Source organism: Triticum urartu, chromosome 3A (assembly GCF_056163025.1).
Source record: "Triticum urartu cultivar PI428250 chromosome 3A, HENAU_Tu73, whole genome shotgun sequence".
NCBI lineage: Eukaryota > Viridiplantae > Streptophyta > Magnoliopsida > Poales > Poaceae > Triticum > Triticum urartu.
In genome coordinates, this window is record NC_141875.1 from 153,987,582 (window position 1) to 154,000,171 (window position 12,590).

Below are 12,590 nucleotides of genomic sequence, written 5' to 3' on the forward strand. Positions count from 1 at the left end.
ATCTTTATTTTAACCCCCCCGGGCCAGTGCTTGTCTAAGTGTTGGTCCGAAATGGGCAGCCTGCGGGGCCACCTCGGGGAAACTTGAGGGCTGGTTTTACTCGTAGCTTGACCATCCGGTGTTGCCCTGAGAACGAGATATGTGCAGCTCCCATCAGGATGTCGGCGCATCGGGCGGTGTTGCTGGTTTAGTTTTACCCTGTCGAAATGTCTTGTTGTACCGGGATACCGAGTCTGATCGAAATGTCTCGGGAGGAGGTCTATTCCTTCGTTGACCGTGAGAGCTTGTCATGAGCTAAGTTGGGACACCCCTGCAGGGATTTAAACTTTCGAAAGCCGTGCCCGCGGTTATGGGCAGATGGGAATTTGTTAACGTCCGGTTGTAGAAAACCTAAACTTGACCTTAATTAAAATGAATCAATAGCGTGTGTAACCGTGATGGTCTCTTCTCGGCGGAGTCCGGGAAGTGAACACGGTGTTGGAGTTATGCTTGACGTAGGTCGTTTAGGATCACTTCTTGATCATACTTTCATCGCCCGTGCTTTGCCTTCTCTTCTCGCTCCCATTTGCGTATGTTAGCCACCATATATGCTAGTCGCTTGCTGCAGCTCCACCTCATATTTTTACCTTTCCCATAAGCTTAAATAGTCTTGATCGCGAGGGTGCGAGATTGCTGAGTCCCTGTGGCTCACAGATACTTCCAAAACCAGCTTGCAGGTATCGTTGAACCGTGCAGATGACGCAACCAAGCTCAGGAGGAGCTCGATGAAGATCTTGTCCTTTATGTTGTTTCGATCTAGTAGTGGAGCCCAGTTGGGGTCGATCGGGGACCTTTGTCGCATTTGGGGTTCTTCTTTTATTTTGGTTCCGTAGTCGGATCTTGAGTGTATTTGGATGATGTAATGCTTTATTCTTGTAATTGTGTGAAGTGGCGATTGTAAGCCAACTATGTATCTCTTTCCCTTATGTATTACATGGGTTGTGTGAAGATTACCTCACTTGCGACATTGCTTTCAATGCGGTTATGCCTCTAAGTCGTGCTTCGACACGTGGGAGATATAGCCGCATCGAGGGCGTTACATATAGCCCAGTACAGAGGCACCGCACACCCACTCTGCTTTACAGACGAAATAATGGATCATCAAATCCCTGAGGGTTTCAAACCCGTAAACATCGAATCATATGATGGCACAACAGATCCTGCGGTATGGATCGAGGATTATCTCCTTCATATCCACATGGCCCGCGGCGATGATTTCCACACCATCAAATACCTCCCACTCAAGCTTAAAGGACTAGCTTGGCATTGGCTTAACAGCTTGCCAACAGGATCAATCAGTTGGTGGGAGTACCTGGAAGCCGCATTCCTCGACAATTTCCAGGGCACTTATGTGCGACCCCCAGACGCCGATGACCTAAGTCACGTAATTCAGCAGTCAGATGAATCGGCCAGGTAATTCTGGACACGGTTCCTAACAAAGAAAAATCAAATAGTCGACTGTCTAGACGCCGAGGCCCTAGCAGCCTTCAAGCACAATATCCATGACGAGTGGCTGGCCCGGCACCTTGGACAGGAAAAGCCGAAATCTATGGCAGCACTCACGACACTCATGACCCGCTTTTGCGCGGGATAAGACAGCTGGCTTGCTCGTAGCAACAATATAACCAAGAACCCTGGTAATTCGGACACCAGGGACAGTAGTGGTAGGTCGTGTTGCAACAAACAGAAGCACCACATTAACGGCGACAATGCAGATGATATGGCAGTTAATGCCGGATTCAGAGGCTCTAAATCCGGTCAGCGGAAAAGCCATTCAAAAGGAATCCTAGGGGCCCGACCAGTTTGGACCGAATACTCGACCGCTTATGCCAGATACATGGCACCCCCGAAAAGCCGGCCAATCACACCAACAGGGATTGTTGGGTGTTCAAGCAGGCAGGCAAATTAAACGCCGAAAACGAAGACAAGGGGCTGCATAGCGATGACGACGAGGAGCCTCGGCCGCCGAACAACAAGGGACAGAAGGGTTTTCCCCCACAAGTGCGGATGGTGAACATGATATACGCAACCCACATCACCAAGAGGGAGCGGAAGCGCGCATTAAGGGACATATACGCGATAGAGCCAGTCGCCCCAAAGTTCAACCCATGGTCCTCCTGCCCGATCACCTTCGATCGAAGGGACCACCCCACTAGCACCCGTCACGGCGGCTTCGCCGCATTGGTTCTAGACCCAATTATTGATGGATTTCATCTCACCAGAGTCCTTATGGACGGCGGCAGCAGCCTGAACCTGCTTTACCAGGATACAGTGCGGAAAATGGGCATAGATCCCTCGAGGATTAAGCCCACCAAAATGACCTTTAAAGGCGTAATAACAGGTGTAGAGGCCAACTGTAGAGGCTCAGTCACACTTGAAGTGGTCTTCGGATCTCCGGATAATTTCTGAAGCGAGGAGTTAATCTTCGACATACCCCCGTTTCGCAGTGGTTATCACGCACTGCTCGGGCGAACCGCATTCGCTAAGTTCAATGCGGTATCACATTACACATACCTTAAGCTCAAGATGCCAGGCCCTCGAGGAGTAATTATGGTCAATGGAAACACCGAACGCTCCCTCCGAACGGAGGAGCACACGGCGGCCCTGGCAGCGGAAGTACAAAGCAGCCTCTCCAGGCATTTCTCCAGTCCGGCCACTAAACGACCGGACACCGTCAAGCGCGCCCGGAGTAACCTACAACAAGACCGCCTGGCACGATCCGAGCAGGCGTAGCAATGCGGCCCCAACCCCAGCCCTCGCAAAAAGGCGACGTCAGTACTTCGCGTACATAACTACGCTCTAGAAATACCATGGGCATAGGGGGAGGGGCACCATCACGGCACGCCCAAAACACGGCTTCAACCGTACCAGGGGCTGCCGATTTTTTAATTTTCTCTTATTTTCAGGACTCCACTCTTCGGAAGGCCTGTTCGGCAGTTCAATTGCCGCACAAACGATGCAAGAACCAGGGAAGCAGACAAGCCGCGCCGCATTATGGAACTCCCAGGTGGTCTCTATCACGAGCAGTATACCTGTTTCGCATATTATTCCACAGCTTGCCCCTGGAGCGGACATGTTACATAGTCCAACCTTTTGCTTATCGCATCATTTGTATCGTCCTTCTTTGATTGCAGCTCTTTCTAATAAACAATGCATAGCTTTTGTCTATTTTTGCATTACTTTTTTATATTTATCTATGTTCCTTAACGACATGTTGCACCCGTACACTTTGGTACGGCAAAAATACGCCAGGGGCTTCAATACCCCTCAACATGGTGTGAGAAGTCCGAACACTTTAACAAGTGCGGCACCCCGAACTTATAGCATTATATGCATCGGCTCCGAATCATGTCTTGGGTCAATAGTTGGGTTTTCCCGGCTCCTATGTTTTGGTGCCTTACGTTCTGCTATATCGGCTAAGGTAGCACTAGAAGAACCACTGCGACTGTGCCCCGGTTGAGCTGGGTTGAGCACCTCAGTGGAGAAAGCTAAAACTGACCGTCATGATGAGGCAAGAGCTGGTCGTTGTTCGAGAGGTCTTTTCGAGTCCTTAAAGACTTATGCCGCTTAGGGCGAGGAGCCGGCTCTGTCCGGCCAAGGCGTGGATAGCGCCCCGAACTCGGTCTTCCGAATACCAGGGGCTTCGCCGAAATTTAAAATTATAGAATTCTATGGCTAAGTGAGAGTGTTCACGCATTATAGTCCGGTTGCCTTGTTCGTTGGGCTGAGCGCCTCCCTCGAAGGACCCAAACATGGGGAAAAGAGCCCTCAGGTTTATCCCCAAACACCCCAGCACTAGCGGCACGGGGGCAGAAGCCGATGACTTGCCATCTCTCAGAATTGATAAACAGCCGCATAGAAGATAATATTTTAAATTCAAACAGCATTGCTTAAGCGCATATGAACAAGTTTTCAGCGCACAGGACAAAATGAGCGATTTTTATTCAAAAATTACATCCATAGAACATTCATCCGCCATAAGGCGGGCACCCTTCAGAACATCCTTATAATAATTTTCGGGCTTGCGATGCTCTTTCCCCGGCGGTGGCCCATCCTTCACAAGCTTCTCAGCATCCAGCTTGCCCCAGTGCACCTTCGCACGGGCAAAGGCCCCACGGGCACCTTCAATGCAGATGGAGCGCTTGATGACTTCGAGCCTTGGACAGGCCTCCACCAGCCGCCGCACCAGCCCGAAATAGCTCCTAGGCTGAGCCTCTCCAGGCCACAGCCGAACTATGAGGCCCTTCATGGCCTGTTCGGCCGCCTTGTGGAGCTCGACCAGTTGCTTCAACTGGTCGCTCAGGGGCACGGGGTGTCCGGCCTCAGCGTACTGAGACCAGAACACCTTCTCCGTCGAGCTGCCCTCCTCGGCTTGATAGAATGCGGCGGCATCAGATATACTCCGGGGAAGATCTGCGAATGCGCCCGGAGAACTCCGGATTCGGGTAAGTAACAAGTAACTCACGCTTATATGTTTACTTTGCATAAAGAATGCCTTACCCGCCGCTATCTTCTTCACCTCATCCAACTCCTGGAGGGTCTTCTGGGATTCGGCCTTGGCAGACTTGGCACTTTCAGTAGCCGCCGCGAGCTCGGACGCTCGCGTCCTTGAGTCACACTCCAAACTCTCATGTTTTTCCATGAGAGCCTGGAGCTCTTGCCGCACCTTGCCAACCTCGGCCTCATACTTCTCTCGCTCAGTGCACTCCACGGCCGACCTCTTCTCGGCCTCGAGCAGCGCTTGCTTCAGGGTCGCCACCTCAGACATGGCCCCTACAATAGCCACGATACTCCTGTCATTTTTCGCAATTGCACCTTTTTATACACATTTATACAAGGTATTTCTTACCTTCACTGTCCTCGAGCTGCTTCTTGGCACGTCCGAGCTCTTGCCCGGACCGCTCGAGGTCCTGCTTTAGCACGTCCACTTCCGCAGTCAGTGCGGCGGACGCTAGCAAGGAAGCCTGCACACGCATATTGACTTCTTTTTGTTAGACTCCTGCGAATTTTATTTGATCCTCTATTCGGCTTTTCTTCCCGAACGCCAAACAGAGCATCAGGGCCTACTGTCTATGCGGTAATGTCATTTACACATTCTTTACTTACCTCAAAGCCTGTTAAAAGGCTTGTACAAGCTTCAGTCAGTCCGCTCTTGGCGGACTGAACCTTCTGGACCACCGCACTCATAATAGTGCGGTGCCCCTCGTCGATGGAGGCACCTTGGAGCGCCTCCAACAGATTGTCCGGCACCTCCGGTTGGATGGAGGTCGCCGGCGCGGCGGGCTTGCTCCTCTTGGAAGGAGGTCCCCCTCCGGACTCTGGAACCTTTGAAGGTTCCGGAGCGGTGTCCGGCCTAGGGCCGGACTTGGAGCCCTGGGGGTTTTCGTCCCCTTTACTCCTGGAGTCTGGGAGGTCGCCTTGCGGCGCCTCCAGGACCACCTCCTCCCGGATTGGAACTTGCTGGGACAACACTTCGGTGTCGTCCGGAGGGCAGGGGGAGGAAGCCGTCAGAAGCGAGTTCACGTCCGACGAGTCCAGTGAGCCGCTCGACGACGCGTCGAGCCGGTCTTTGGGTGGGCTGCATAAACATATCCGACATAAGGGAAAGCTGTGCAATAATCAAATACTATGAAATCACTCCAGTATCCGGATACTTACGATTTTGCCAGGGGCTTGGCCCCGGGCGGCCACTCCTCTTCACCGTCGTCGGCGTTGGTGGAGTAGTCCGGAGGAGGGGTTCTCGCCTTCTTGGACCCCTCGGCCTCCCTAGTTGGGGCGGCCTTCCTTTTCTTCCCTTCCCCGCTGGAGGGGGAGGGGTCTCTTCTTCCTCCTCCTCATCTTCGTGGGAGGAGTGCGCCTTGGATTCGTCGGATGATGAATCCGACACCTCCGGGCGTCGGGCACTCTTTCGAGTCCCCGTGGCCTTCTTCTTGGCCTTCTTCTCCGGCACCACATAGGGTGCCGGAACCAGCAGCTTCGCCAATTGAGCGTCCGCTGGGCCTTCGGGAAAAGGAGCCGGACAGTTGATCTGTCCGAACATCACCTGCCAATCCTGTCAAAGGAAAGGGAGCTTAGACTCCGCATAGAGTCAAACTATGAAACAATGATACCCTGTAAAAGGAAAAAAAACAGCTTACCGCAAGAGCGTCACGCTGTGCACTGAATCCGCGATCCTCAGTAGCGGATGCGGGAGCCACGACGCCCTTAAAGAGCACCTTCCAGGCATCTTCGTACGTCGTGTCGAAGAGCCTGCTCAAAGTTTGGTGTCACGCCGGGTCGAACTCCCACAGGTTGAAAGCCCGTTGTTGGCACGGGAGGATCAAGCGGATGAGCATAACCTGGACTACGTTGACAAGTTTGAGCTTCTTGTCCACCAGGGTTTTGATGCATGTTTGGAGTCCGGTCAGCTCCCTTTTTACCCCACGACAAGCCCGTCTCTTTCTAGGACGTGAGCCGCGTTGGGGGTCCGGACCGAAACTCAAGGGGTGCGACCCATTCGGCGTCGCGCGGCTCGGTGATGTAAAACCACCCCGATTGCCACCCCTTCAGGGTCTCTACAAAGGAGCCCTCGAGCCACACGACGTTGGCCATCTTGCCCACCATGGCTCCGCCGCACTCCGCCTGGTTGTCGCGCACCACCTTCGGCTTGACGTTGAAAGTCTTGAGCCATAGGCCGAAATGGGGGCGGATGCGGAGGAAAGCCTCGCACACGACAATAAACGCCGAGATGTTGAGGACAAAATTCGGGGCCAGATCGTGAAAATCCAGGCTGTAGTAGAATATGAGCCCCCGGACAAATGGGTGGAGAGGGAAGCCCAGTCCGCGGAGGAAATGGGGGAGGAATACCACCCTCTCATGGGGCCTGGGAGTGGGGATGAGCTGCCCCGTTTCGGGAAGCCGGTGCGCGATGTTGCTAGCCAGATATCCGGCCTTCCTCAGCTTTTTGATGTGTCCCTCCGTGACGGAGGAGACCATCCACTTGCCTCCCGCTCCGGACATGGCTGGAGAAGGTCGAGGTAAGGAGTGCGGACTTGGGCGCTGGAGCTCGAGTGCGCAAGAATGGATAGGCAAAGGAGGAAGAAGGCGTAGGTGAAAAGGTGGATCCTTATCCCCTTATATGGGTGGACGCAACTACATGTCCCCACCAGCCTGGTAAAACTCGCTTATCTCCCAAGCACCGTAATCAAAGGCGCGGTTGGGTTACCCACGCCCGTATTGATGAGAATCCTGGAATAAGGGGACACGATCTCTGCTTTAACAAGACGTGCCAAGGAAACCGCCTCGCATAACGCGCTGAGATGGGACAGTAAAACAGTTCAAATAAAAGCTTGGCCGTGGTGTGATGTCACACTACAGAATACGTCAGCAGATTAGATTTGTGTAAATATTATTCTCTCTTTGGCAATATGTGGAAACTTATTTTGCAGAGCCGGACACTATCTTCGTGTTCGAAATCTTCTATGAAGTACTTGGAGGAGGAACCCGCCTTGCAATGCCGAAGACAATCTGCGCGCCGGACTCGTCGTCATTGAAGCCTGGTTCAGGGGCTACTGAGGGAGTCCTGGATTAGGGGGTGTCCGGATGGCCGGACTATACCTTCAGCCGGACTCCTGGACTATGAAGATACAAGATTGAAGACTCCGTCCCGTGTCCGGAAGGGACTTTCCTTGGCGTGGAAGCCAAGCTTGGCGATGCTGATATTTAGATCTCCTACCATTGTAACGGACTCTATGTAACCCTAACCCTATCTGGTGCCTATATAAACCGGAGGGTTTTAGTCCGTAGGACAACATACACATCAACAATCATACCGTAGGCTAGCTTCTAGGGTTTAGCCTCCTCGATCTCGTGGTAGATCTACTCTTGTACTACCCATATCATCAATATTAATCAAGCAGGACGTAGGGTTTTACCTCCATCGAGAGGGCCCGAACCTGGGTAAAACTTCGTGTCCCTTGCCTCCTGTTACCATCCAGCCTAGACGCACAGTTCGGGACCCCCTACCCAAGATCCGCCGGTTTTGACACCGACACCTGGCTGGTGTGAAAGCGATGCTTGGGCGGTGATCCTCTATGATTCCTCGGCCAAATCTAGTGTCATGGGAGAGGGCATGTCCACAGAATTTTGGTCGTCGAGGTTGCTGTCTCATTGAGGGGTTGGAGCCTCAATTTTTTTGTGATATCTCGGTGAAACCGAAGTGAGGGTTCCTCGTGGTAGGAACTACAGATTTGATCATCGAACTGTGACGCCATCAAGCTGTTGACACCACACAGAGGGATCTATATGGGCCACCAATGTCGGAGTTGAATCCGGCGGATATCGGATAGGGGGTCCCTAGCTGGTGACCTTGGCTCAATGTTAACAACACGGAAAGGGGACACGGTGTTTACCCATGTTCAGGCCCTCTCGAAGAGGTAAAATCCTATGTCTTGATTGTGTTGTATTGATTGTAGATGGGGTACAAAGTACAAGATGGTATACCTCGATATCATATGTGAATGAATCTAACCCTGCGGTCTAAAACCCCTCGGCTTATATAGACACCGGGGATACCTAGGGTTATATGTAGGTCGGTTACATCTGGGATAAACATATCAATGATCGCATCATGCCTAGGAGTATGTCCCAAGTCTTTGGAAGATTCCATCTTGTGTACGCCGTGGGGCCTGCCAAGCATGGCCCACTGTCAATTGTTCAGGGGTCCTCGGCCCAGCCCATATCCCAGGGGCTGACGTGGTTATTACCCCCTAATCTAGGACACCGTCACCTGCTTCTTTGGATTATCATGGCATTGGACAAAAAATGAAAATTTAGAATGAGCGTAAAACTAAGAAAGGCAACAGCAAGTCGCTCAAGATACCATGACTTCATTTACTCACCCTTCTCTTTGTATTCCCCCGGTATGACTTTGTCGATAATAATTTTTTTATATATAATCAGGTATGGGACAACTTAACTCAGAGAGACGTAAACGACCCTAAAGAAATGGAAGACAATGACTACGACCATAGGCCTCCAAAATCTTGACAAAGCCACCACTTAACATGCCGTCGTTGCACCACCATACCCCGTGCCAATAATTGACAACATCGAGAAATCCAACCACTAAAGTGCCCGCAAAGACCTGTTGAGAAACATAATTTCTTCAATCGCTGCAATAGTAAACCACCGCATACGAGTGAGATTGGCTGTCGGCTAAGCATATGGGGGTTAGAATCGCGCTAGATATAGACAGGCAGCCGCGCTAGAATCGCCAGACCAAGCTGGCGACTTTGCTCGCAAAGGCTTGGAAGGGACCGTTTGCCGAAGAAGACAGTGAGGTTGCCGCCGCGATGCACAGCAAGTCACAACGACGACGACACAAATAACTAACCCATTATCCATGAAGAACAACGGGGTCTAAACCTCAGAGGCTCCTGAGCAACGTTACACCAAGCATCACTGAGACAGGACTGAAGATGGGGAACTTTTATTCGAGATGACAGACTGCACCATCAAATCACCGCCAACTTAGCCGAAAAATTCACTACGCAAAGGATGAGAAAAGAGGATCCCCTCCCCTCCGCCTCACAGCGACAGAAAGAGGCAAGGGGGAGGAGATTAATTTTTGGCAGCGATTAATTTTTGATGGCTAGGGAAACAGATGATACCACAGACAATACGATCAGCATCACTTTGTCAAGTTTGAGAGATCTTTAGATTGCTTGGTGTTGTAGAAACTAAGCATAATCTTTAGAGGTAATACCACTGGAAATCATAGAATTTGCACTCAATGTTCAGTTTGGTGCTAGAACTTTGAAAATATGGATTTGCAGTTACTTAACTTGACTCAAGCGTGCATATACGGTCGCAAAATGTGTATGCGGTGTACCCGTGTGTATGGCCCCACGGGTCAGTGAGAGACTGCACTTGGATGACACATTTTTAGCAAAACACCCATGTATTTTTTTATTCATGAAAAAAGCCAACCATGATTATGATTTTTTGCACAAGACCCCCTCGCTTTTTTATTTGCAGAAAATCGACCAGCATACTACTGTGAAAATGAACACACAAAAATAGGGCGTTGGGTCTGAAATCGTCGACCAACGTTTACAACACTGGCCAGTCTAGCCAGTACACCCATCATGTGCAAATGTCCACTAAGGATAAGCAGCTAATATGTATTCTGCTATTGCAGAGTGAAAATTAATAACAACAGCAAAAGAAAGAGTGGCCTCAAGGCCTCAAACTCACGACACAGGTTAGCGAACAAGCCGCGCTACCACTTCGACATGAGAGCTCATGTTCGAGGCTCGTTAGCGTCAAACAGAGGAGCTTTCGCGCAGGGTTCGCCGAAGGATTCGCACAAACGGGCCGGCCCATTCCCATATGAGGAGCGAACGTAATAAAAAATGTCACGAAAACATTCTACCTTTGGATGGAACACTAGACCTACCGCTGAATTGCAATGATGTCGGCCGCTGAACTATGGACCAGGTATGTCTTATATTACAACGCCACACTTGAAGTACTATGCGCATCGGTAGATCCATTTTTAATCTTCCTTTAGAAGTTAAGGAATGAATTTTGAAACTCGAACAAACTTTTACAACGTAATTTTTTTCTAAAAAACGTGAACAATTATGAAATTTAATATATTTATTGAACTTTAGGTAAATTATTTGAGGTACCTAGGTGCCTAGGCCCGGTATGGCAGGTCATTTTTACTAGTGCATGACACGCAATCCATTAAATACTAGCTTTCCATTTTTTGTTTGCATGCACTATATCCTCAACGGTCAATGATTGCTTTTCAAAAAACATAATTATGTTGATTTCCTAGCAATAATTCCTTTCTAAATATTATGCTAATGCATTATATCTATTGAAATTATACACATAAAAGGGCTATTTTATCTTATAAATTATAAACATACCATAATTATTATACTTAATGAAAAATATACATATACTGGTGGTATTATGTGTATAAGAATATACACATACCCGAGGTATTATACCAAATAAAAGTTATGAATATACCTCCGGTATTTCAAATACCTACTAACAAGACATAATGAATATACCCACAAACATCATGAGTAAGTGGATACCTCAAAATATTATGAGTACGTACATATATCCGGTATGTATATACCTAAATGGTGTACATACTAATCATTGGCACATGCCTGAGGTATCAAATACCTACCAACGAGACGCAATGTATTGTGAAACAATTTTTAAAAATTGAAAAAAAAATCTGAAAACTGTGAACACTTTTTGAAATCACAAACAAAATTTGAAATTGCAAACAATTTTAAAAACAAAGAATAAAAATAAAAACGATAAACGATAAATAAAAGGAAAGGAAAAAGGAAAGAAAAAAAATAGAAACAGAAAAAAAAAAAGAAAAATGTAAAGTAAAAAATGAGAAAACCGGCAAAAGAAACATAGCTCGGTTCAGGGAACCTACTAGAAGGTTCCCAAAACCAGATGCTCGCTTGAAGTGGGCTAGCCCGTGCGTCTGGTTCGCTTGCTTCTCTTCAGCGAAGCAGCGCAGATCCGACGCACAGGGGCGTCATATAGGATCTGCCCTTCGACATGCACATGTACATAATTAATGTGAATAACTAGGCTTAACGTACTAGAAGATAGGCGCTCATGAAGCTCAAATGGCTATGGCCAGTGCAGCCCATTTTGTACCTGTTTATTTTTCTTTAAGAATTTGTAGATAGTATGTAAATTATCATTTCATTAATAAATATAACCTTTTGATATTCGTGTGTTATAAATATTGTACATACAAACGAAATAACCTACTTTAAAAATTATTCACGTATTATTTTAAAATATTCGCATAAATTTTCATGTATTATTTTAAAAATTCAATCATGTATAATATTTAAATTTATAAATTTTCTGAAATCATTAGTAAACAATAATGCACAAGTGAATATTCATAAATATTTAGTCAATGTTTGTATTCATCATTTTGTATAATTTAAATATAAACCATGAATGTATATTTTTTATGGATTCACTAAACATATTTATGTAATAAAATAAATTCAATGTCCGCATAAACTAAATATATTTTATATAATACACATGTTTATATTTAGATGTTTTATGTACTACTGGCCATTTGTATGTATACTTTTTTTAACACACAAATTTTTTTACATAACTTTATTACATAGTTTTTACAAATATCTTAAAAAGTATCCTTAATGTTTTTATTACTAACATTTTACTAAATGTTTTTTATAGAATACACATGTTTATATTTAAGTTTTCGATTAACTAATCATCATATGTATGTATAATGTTTTTAACACACAAATATTTCAAAAACAAATTACTTACGTTTTTACAAATATACATAAAAATAAACCGTGCAAAATGGGCTGCAGTATCTGCAGCCCATTTAAGCTCCCCATGCGTTTTCGCTCAGTACGTATGAATATTTGTTTTTTGAAACTCTCAGTACGTATGAATATGTTACACATAGTAGACATGCGAAACTGTTTGGCTGAGTCACTAAATTGGCTAGTGTTTTAAACTGT